Genomic DNA, 9,368 nt, shown 5'->3' with positions numbered 1-9,368 from the left:
ATTATCTAATGGACAAAACGACACAAACTGATTGCACAAGTTGATGCATGGTCCACCATCCATTGCGGATACGTGTCTTGTGTGCCTTGCTCATTATCAGAGCTGGTAAGTTCGGTTCCGTAAAAAAAAAAAAAAAAAAAAACAAGAGACGATAGGACAGTACACGAAATGCAAGGAGAGAAAATAAAGTTACTATACCAAACTTTATACGAGGTTTACACTATTTGTTGATGGCGCATACTCCAGCAGCGAGTCTGCGCGGCATCTGCGGCAGGCATCGCCCCATCTACCGTACCGCAACCTTGTGCTCAGTACCTTCGCCGAACCACCAAGCAGCCGGTAAAAAGACTGGTGACTTTCCCGGCTGAGTTAACAAGCGCGCGCCTGCTTCACTTTTCGGTGTTTGCTATTTTCCCACGACAGTCACTACATACAGAACTCCGACCGTCGTCTTCCATCTTGGTGGCACCGTCGACACAGGGCTGGTCATCCACATGCGTGGCCTGCCCAACCTGCGCGTACTGGTGAGCGTTCCGATGGGCCCACGAGGCAAAAGAAAAGTGCGAAGAACACCCAGAGCCGCAGAGAACATCGTTATGCGAAAACCCTTCCGGGAGCAGCCGTTCTTGTGAACGCCGTCCACGACCACGCGTGCAAAAAGGATTCCCTCGGTCTTCCGTCTCCCCCCTCTTCCTTCTTGTACTTCATCGTTCCTCCCGGTCCTCTCTTTGAAGCGTCTTCTTCTTCCAGGAAAAACCGAAACGTAAGTCGCCTCGACGAGCAGTCCCCCACCGGGCTCGGAGTGACAGTCGACACTCCGGCCTGCAGCAAGAAAACGTTCAGTGGACGACGAAGACGAAGCTCAGATGACGCGAAGCCCCGCAACTCGGCCCGAAAAAGGTTTCTCACGAGCGTTTTAAAAAGCAAGATGGGAGGAAGAAAGACATGGCAGAGAGGAGTGAGAGGTGGGGGTCCTGAGAGTGTCCAAATGTGCCCGCACGAGCGTAACAAGAGAAATAAAAGAGTGAGGAGGCAGGAACCGAGGCGCGCGGCGAGCGCGAGCACGTCACGCCTGACACGCTTGACGAATGCATCAGCCGAACTACACTGTTCCCGAACGGCGTCAGGAAGGGCCAGCCGAGAGCAGAGAGGTGTTCTGATGGCCGCGGGCACCTGTGCATGCAAGGTCGACCCACCAAGACAAATGTTCCGTGAAAACGAATGCGAGGCGTCAGAACGCGCAGGGTCAAACGACGACCGAGACACCGTGGCAAGTGGTTCCCAACGACGCGACTCGCGGCAGCAGCCGAGCGAGACCATGCAGGGCCGAGGAAGGAAATGCGCGAAAAAGCCTGGTCATCAACGCCGGCGCTCACTAGAGCCTTGAGAGTACTCACCGCGACCCTCATCATGGCACATAACGCATGGAACTCGTCTGCGAATTTCACGTTGTAGTCAGCCTGGAGGTTACACGCATGACGTGTATATTCACACGACCCTTTTTAGGCAGCTGCAGCACGCATTCGATACCTTCTAAGATAAAAAAAAAAAGTGTGTGTACATGGGGCGTATTTCTGTACCACAACATATGTAACCGTCATCTGTGCCTCGCATGCCTTTCCTCGCGTTATCGCCGAGTTCCCGGCATACTTCACGTCACGAACGGCGTGCGCGCTATCAGCATCACATACAGCATTCTTGATAGGATAGTGGCAAGCGCATAGCTTTCAAGGAAAAAAAAAAAAAGAACGCGGGCGAGTCGGACGTCGATTAATGTAATGGGACATGAAAAGACTGCTCACAGGATGTGACCTGCTTTTACAGAGCGCACTGTGCTCGACACTTTATCGCGACTCGTGTACCGTCTCGCCGCACACACCACTTCGGCTGTATAGAAATGAACGCGAATTTCAATTTTAATGGACTTTATTTGCAACAACATAAAAAAAAATGTCGCGGGAGACCGGGGACGAAAAGCTGATCAAACAGCTTGAGAGTTTCCTGGCCACCCCTTGCACGCACGTCAACACAGCGGTGGCTGCAAGAACTAAAAAAATAAAACATAAAATTTACATATACAGCGCACGTACACGAATGAAGCATGCCTGGACATGCAACGTATAAGACTCTTACAACAAAACACCGAAAAGATGTACAACGATTTCCCAGCGAGGATATGAAACAGAAATGAACGCATTTATGTTAACGATGTCGTGTCAAGAAACACTCTCCCGCAGCTCTTTCAATTAAAATAAAAACAAAAAAAATCAAATTGGCCGCATTGGTCAGGAAATTTTGAATGCCGAAGGCACGTCTCACGACCAACCAAGCATTTGGTAGAAGTGATAATCCAGTCGAAATGAACAATTGTCATGAGTATGGGTTGAAGAATGGTAGGCCTTGTAAACCATTGTATGATGTGTAGGGTGGTAGCTAGAAATAGAAGCTAAAATGTGAGGGAGATAACAGAGGCGGATTTGATTGCGAAGGCGGGTCATTCATGCGTAAGCGCACCTTCCATTATCTTGTCGTCGAAAGAAACAGTTTCTCAGCACGTTCACGTAATATCAACAGTACGATTTTGTCACGTCATGAAAAAATGAGTTCATATTATGCATTTTCGTAAATAAATATCAGTTGGAAGTAAGCGCTTGTGTTGTCGTCACCTCCCTTAGTCCTTGTTTGCGCGCGCTTAAGTGATCGGTGCTGAAGATGCCCGCGTCAAAATTTTAGAAGTACCGTTCATCGTAAAATGTAAGGTACACGATCAGTTGAAGAAGAGGGAAAACGCGCGAACACATTGAAGTGTAAATGTTGAAAGATTTACATTGGTGAAGCAAGATACTATACTCTGTTCCAGAAGTTCCGTGCAGCAGAGCCAAGGCTACACGACCCTCGAACGCAGGTTGTTGCGAAGCGAGATGTAGTTCCCCATATACGTAGCCCGTTGTTTGTCCTCAAGACTTTTGCAAGCGGTCTCGTCGGAGGATTTTTACTTGAAGGCTTCTCTGCGTGTTGTAGCTGTGATTTGTATGACGATTTTGTCGCATTTTCTGTGTAAAACAATTTTTGTGGCTCCATGATACTGAAGAAAGAGTTCTTGCTTGTACGTGTTATAACATGCAAATGACGAAAGAAATAACGCTGTTGTGGCTCGTATGTGTTATGTTTTTACTTATAAAGTACGAAGGAATGGTACGACACTGTCTAAACTTTTATGAGTAGTCCGCACAGCCCGAGCGTCCACAGCGCAGCGGAGGACCTAGTCTTGGGTTGTGATTAGTCCGCGGTGGCAGATTTGGTCACGCCTTAGTCAAAATGGCGGCGCCTGATTCACCTGTGCGATATCGTGCAAGTATCTCGAAGACGCGCGCTTTTACGGTGCCGAGGAGAATATTTAACCGCTTTCACAATTACAGCTCATCTGACTGCGCAGTTGCACAGTGTCCCGAGACGCTCTTGCCGCTTTCGCTGCAGCGCTCGCCGCTCGCAGACGACAGGGCGCGGAAGGATACACTTAGATGTGCTCGCCCTCCTGATTGGTTGAGAAGGCCTGTAGCTTCCACAGTGCTGCACGGAACTTCTGGAACAGAGTATAGAGGGTGTGATGGTCCCGGGGCTTACATTTGGGAACTCAGTAGTGTGCATGAAGTCAGAGGTACAATCAGGAATGGATGTGAATCAAAGGACGGTGGGCCGCCTCGCGTTGGGCGCTCACGGGAAGACGACAAATGAGGCTGTAAAGGGTGATATGGGATGGACAGGCTTTGAAGTGAGGGAAGCTCAGAGCAAAATGAGATTCGAAGAGAGGCTGAGGAAAATGAAGAACAGTAGATGGGCAGAGAAGGTTTTCAGGTACTTGTATAGAAAAAGCGTTGACACGCAGTGGAGAAAAAGAACTAGGAGGCTCAATAGTAAATATACGGCTAGCAGTGCGGGCGATATGGCAACAAGGATAGCATTAAGGTCAGAGAGGCGGAGAGGACTTATTGGATGGCAGCGATGGAAAAGAAGCCGGCTCTGAGTAACTACCGAAAGGGAAAAAACGAAATAAGGAGGGAAAGGTTTTATGATAATTCAAGGGGAAGCGCTTTACTGTTTGAAGCAAGGTCGGGCTGCCTTAGAACGCGTAGTTATAAAGCGAGATTCAGTAACGAAGAAGAACAATGTACATGCTGCGGGGGAACTAAGGAAACGATGGAACATGTACTGATTGAATGTGGCGATATTCACCCAGGTATACGTGTGGGCACGAGTCTGCATGAAGCCTTGGGTTTTAGGGACAACAATGGAAAGCTGCACACGTCCGCGATAGAAATAAGTAAGAGACGGTTAGAGTATTGGTGGTAGAAAAGTAGAGATAAAGAACAAAAATAAATAATGGGGGAAAAATAAGGTCATTCTGCCTTAAGACGCAGAGAGATGGACCGTGAATTTATATTTTTTTTTTTGGTATAATAACATAGATTTAATCAATGTAGATAAGGTATTAGGCCAAAAAGATACGAGTTCCATTCCTGGCCACGGTTACCGAATATCGGTGAGAGCGATATGCAATTCACCAGGCCAACATGAAACAAGGAAGTTTTTTTGTTTTTGTTTTTTTTTCCTTCGAGCCTGGTGGCAGACATGTCACCGCCCCGTTATAAAGGGGACGCTCATAGCATCCATCCATCCATCCGGGTACAGCCGCCGCTGTCGCAGATTGCCCGTTGGAAGGCTACCACAAGGAAACGCGGCGTGATTTTTTTTCTTTTCACTATTTACGCGTTCTTTATTGTACACGAGTCATGCATTAGTGAGCTGTGGTTAAAATGCCCTATAAAACGAAGAGAACTGAACGCTGGTGCTCCGTTCCTGGCTGCTACGAAAACTCTGAAACCAAAGAACTGAATTGCGAAGAAATACAATGATAGTGATTAACAAAATGTATGTTCGCCCTATCCCGGTATAGGGCGCCGTTTTCTTGTTGTTCTTTTTCTCTGGCAACGAAGCTTAAAAAATGAAACCTCTAATACTATTAGAAAGGAATGATTTGCGCTTGTGCCTTGGGCTTCTAATGTTCGTTGCAAACAACGTGTTAGATATGGAAGCGCGATTACGATGGTCTGTAATTAGATCAGAGACACCAACAGTTAAAACGTACATTCGCATCAGAGACAATCATTATATGTTTTCATTTAAAAACCTAGTTTATTTTTTGAAGCACATTGGTCGTGAGTGAACACCCCTCAGATTATATTCGCATTAGCGCTGCTAGAACTACTCAATGTAAAAATATAACATATTGGCTCTTCAAGTAAGCTCAGTTCGATCCTTCGCACACAATGTCGTGAGATTTTTTTTTCTCCTAATGCTAAACAAATGCCATTTCTGTATTTAAATTACTAGTACACAATTACCTTGCTCACATGACAATTAGCAATACAACTCATTATGTCAATAAAAAAACCGCGACTTATGCATCGGTAGAGGGCAACGTTTTTAGATTGTAGAGGGTAAGGTTAGGACAACGTCACTAGACTAGGAATTGCTAACCTAGTCTAGTAACGTTGGGTTAGGCATCATCTCTCGCTCTTTTCAGTGGTCTTTTTCAATTCGACTTCCCAATCATACACCTAAGGCGCTTAGCCGTGCTCCCTATTGGGTTGCAGAAATTAGCGCTTTTTTTTCTATCTTCCTCTTATCATCGTATATATACACCTATATTAATTCCAGAAATACTGGCTGTTGTTTTAGCAAGCTCGATCCCGTCAAATGAATCAACAGCAGTTATAGTTACAGATTATCTTTCGGTATGTTCAGCACTTCCTATATACGGCAGCGAATTCAACACTCCTGAGCATGTTTCGTTATCTAATACCTAAAAACTTACAAAAAATTTGGTTGCTGAGGGTACTGGGCCACCGCGGATTGTATCTAAATGAAATGGTGGATTCATGAGCCTCGATCAGTATCTCTATGTGGAGCTCTGATTCCTAATTTACCAGATACGGCTTATGCGACAGCTTTAAGGTATAGAAATGCTTGTTTGCAAAGCGACACTGGCAAATTATCACTGGATAAATTTAAAAACTTCGTACATGTAAGGTATTTGCTGGAATAAACAGCGGTGTGCATCGCGACAATTAGAAGTAATTCTTACAGCAGATTATGCGGTCAAATTCCACGAGTGAATTTTTATTTATATAATGCGGGTCTCATTGCGTCCCCGGCCGTTGTGCAAATTTTGCAATCAATTGAAACAACGGACCACTTCCTTTTATTCTGTCGCCGATATTACAATTAGAAAAAAAGGTATACCTCGTAGCTCCACTTCAGAAGATATGATTAACAATAAGTTACTGTTTTTATATTCAGAGGGATGTCTGTTATGCTGTATTTGGTTATATAAATATGACGAAAAGATTACCGCGATGGTTTATTTTTCTTTCCGTTTTCTTTGTTCCAAATCCATTTTGTCTAGATCGATCTTTTGCATTACTTCAGATCTATATATTTACTACCGCGAGGGTTGTCTCTTTCATAAATTCCACCCGACAGTATGACCGCTTGCTCATTTATCATTTTCATTTACTCGATGTTTACTTTTTAATCTAACTTTCTAGTTACCCTTGGCTTCATATGTGTTTTGTTTTTAAATTATCCATATTGTGTGTAACGATTTTTTTTTCTTTCAAGGAAGTAACACCAATCGACATTGGCTGGTTGGTGCGCACCGCATGTCACTCCGATATATTGTTTCTCGCGTGCATTCCTTCACGGAAATCAGTAAAAAAAAATCACAGCATATCCACGGAGTGAATGATGATGAGTGGGCGAAGCTGCGGAGGTTCATCGGTAAACCGTGAATCTTCCGTGAATTCTGCCCAGTACATCATCACCGACGTGAGATCGGGCGCGTTTATACTAAAGGTTCGATGAGTTATTACGACTTGCAGCTCACTTTAATTTTACATGTACGCTGTGAATTTTCATTGTTTAGAAAACCATTGCTTTAGAAAACATCTGGCGTCTTTCGTTAAGCAGCAGGCGTCTTTTCGTTTTGCTTTAGAAACATCTGGCGTTCTTTCGTTTTGCTTTTAGAAAACATCTGGCGTCTTTCGTTGGTTTATTTCATCAATCAACGGCGTTTTGAACAAAATTTTTATTGTTTAATCACGCACAGGAGAAATCTCACCAGGCACTACCTTGGAGGTAAACAATGGCTTCTCATGGGAATGAGAGACAGAAGAAGTCGGCTTTTAGCTAACACTTACACTTCTACTTCTACTAACGTTTCCTACTGGAACATGCCAATGGCTGCTAATGGGGAATGAGAGACTGAAGAATTCGGCTTTTAGTTAACGCGCACGCTGCGAATTTTTTATTGTTCAACAACGCACAGGAAAAATCTCCCACCGGCACCACCTCGGAGGTCAAGATCTGGTACTAGCGTTACGACTGGTTACGCACTACTACGACTACGAGGGACGAACGGGTGCCGCCTTAAGGAACTTCGCCCCTAAAAGGAGAGGAAGATGAGAAGCGTACGAACTTGAGCTTGTTGGTACACATTCATAGTAAAAAACAGCGCGAAAACTACAAGGACGAGACAGCGCTAGTCCTGTTTTATATGTCTCGTCTTCGTAGTTTTCGCGCTGTTTTTTACTAGCAGAGGAAGATGTTACAGTGTGCCCTTCTTTACTGCACCCGCTGAAAGAGAAAAGGAAAAAAATCACAGCATATCCACGGAGTTAATGATGATGAGTGGGCGAAGCTGCGGAGGTTCATCGGTAAACCGTGAATCTTCCGTGAATTCTGCCCAGTACATCATCACCGACGTGAGATCGGGCGCGTTTATACTAAAGGTTCGATGAGTTATGACGACTTGCAGCTCACTTTAATTTTACGTGTACGCTGTGAATTTTCATTGTTTAGAAAACCATTGCTTTAGAAAACATCTGGCATCTTTCGTTAAGCAGCTGGCGTCTTTTCGTTTTGCTTTAGAAACATCTGGCGTTCTTTCGTTTTGCTTTTACAAAACATCTGGCGTCTTTCGTTGGTTTATTTCATCAATCAACGGCGTTTTGAACAAAATTTTTATTGTTTAATCGCGCACAGGAGAAATATCACCAGGCACTACCTTGGAGGTAAAGAATGGCTGCTAATGGGAATGAGAGACAGAAGAAGTCGGCTTTTAGCTAACGCTGCGAATTTTTTATTGTTCAACAACGCACAGGAAAAATCTCCCACCGGCACCACCTTGGAGGTCAAAGCGTAAGACTGGTTACGCATTACGACTACTACGACTACGACTACGAGGGACGAACGGGTGCCGCCTTAAGGAGCTTCGCCCCTAAAAGACGATTAACTCAGCAAACTGTTGCAAGCTAATAGCGCGAGACAGGTTTGCCGTACATGAGCGGCGCTACGCGGCACGTCGTCTGCTCCACTCCCCGCGCCTCTGCGTACAGCGCCCCTTGCGGCATCAGCGCGATTTGGGGACCGGACACACCTCCCCATTCTAGCCACCCTAATAGAGTTGCAAGATCGTGCCGCACAAGATAGAATTTGAGGAGCGATTGAGAAAAATGGGAGAGGAGCGTTGTGCTAGGAAAGTTTTCAGCTACTTGTACCCCAAGCAACCACGGATATCCGCTCAGTATCCATGCAAGAGCCCAACGTCCAGTGCCAGTGTGGGACATTCGTTGGATGTACATTAGAGATACGATAGTGAATATCCATTTTTGGAGTTGTGACGTACAGACAAGTTATAATCGATTATGGATCTTCAAAGAAAATTCATGTATGACTTTGTGAAGGAGTCCACAAATGAACGTGTATTCACTACATAAGCTGAAACGGCAGCTTTACGACTTTGAGGGGTCCACGCAAAACCGTCGTATAATCCGGGCGTCGTGTAATCGAAAAACTAAGAATATAGGCAGTGGTAATCAGCCTTGGCCAGAAAAGGGAAACAGACCACCTGAATAAGCCCACGACACGACCCTGTGCTTTTCAAAGGAAGGTCGATTACATTATTTTTGAAAGTGGCAGCGAACGGCAGCATTACTTAGTTGAACGAAGTATGAGCGAATCGTCATCCTCAACTTCAAAAAATTGAATCCAGTGCACATCTTTCTCCCTATAAATCGACTTCAAAAGTTGCCTGTGCGTGAAAACGAAACCGAAACCGCATTGGCAACAGCCTTTCGTCAGGGGAGTCAGACACAGTGTCATCGCCATCACATAATGGCGACAGAGCACGAGTTTGCGTAGAAAGTTTTCGTGCTCGACTTTTCTGTGTGCATCGTATTTGTGCCCCTGTGAAGTGCAACTAGTGATGTCCCGCTGTTATTCGCAATGCCCACGAACTATAGGTGGCG

Source organism: Rhipicephalus sanguineus, chromosome 5, assembly GCF_013339695.2.
Source record: "Rhipicephalus sanguineus isolate Rsan-2018 chromosome 5, BIME_Rsan_1.4, whole genome shotgun sequence".
Lineage (NCBI taxonomy): Eukaryota > Metazoa > Arthropoda > Arachnida > Ixodida > Ixodidae > Rhipicephalus > Rhipicephalus sanguineus.
The sequence above is the reverse complement of the archived record's forward strand: the minus strand, read 5'-3'. Positions refer to the sequence as shown.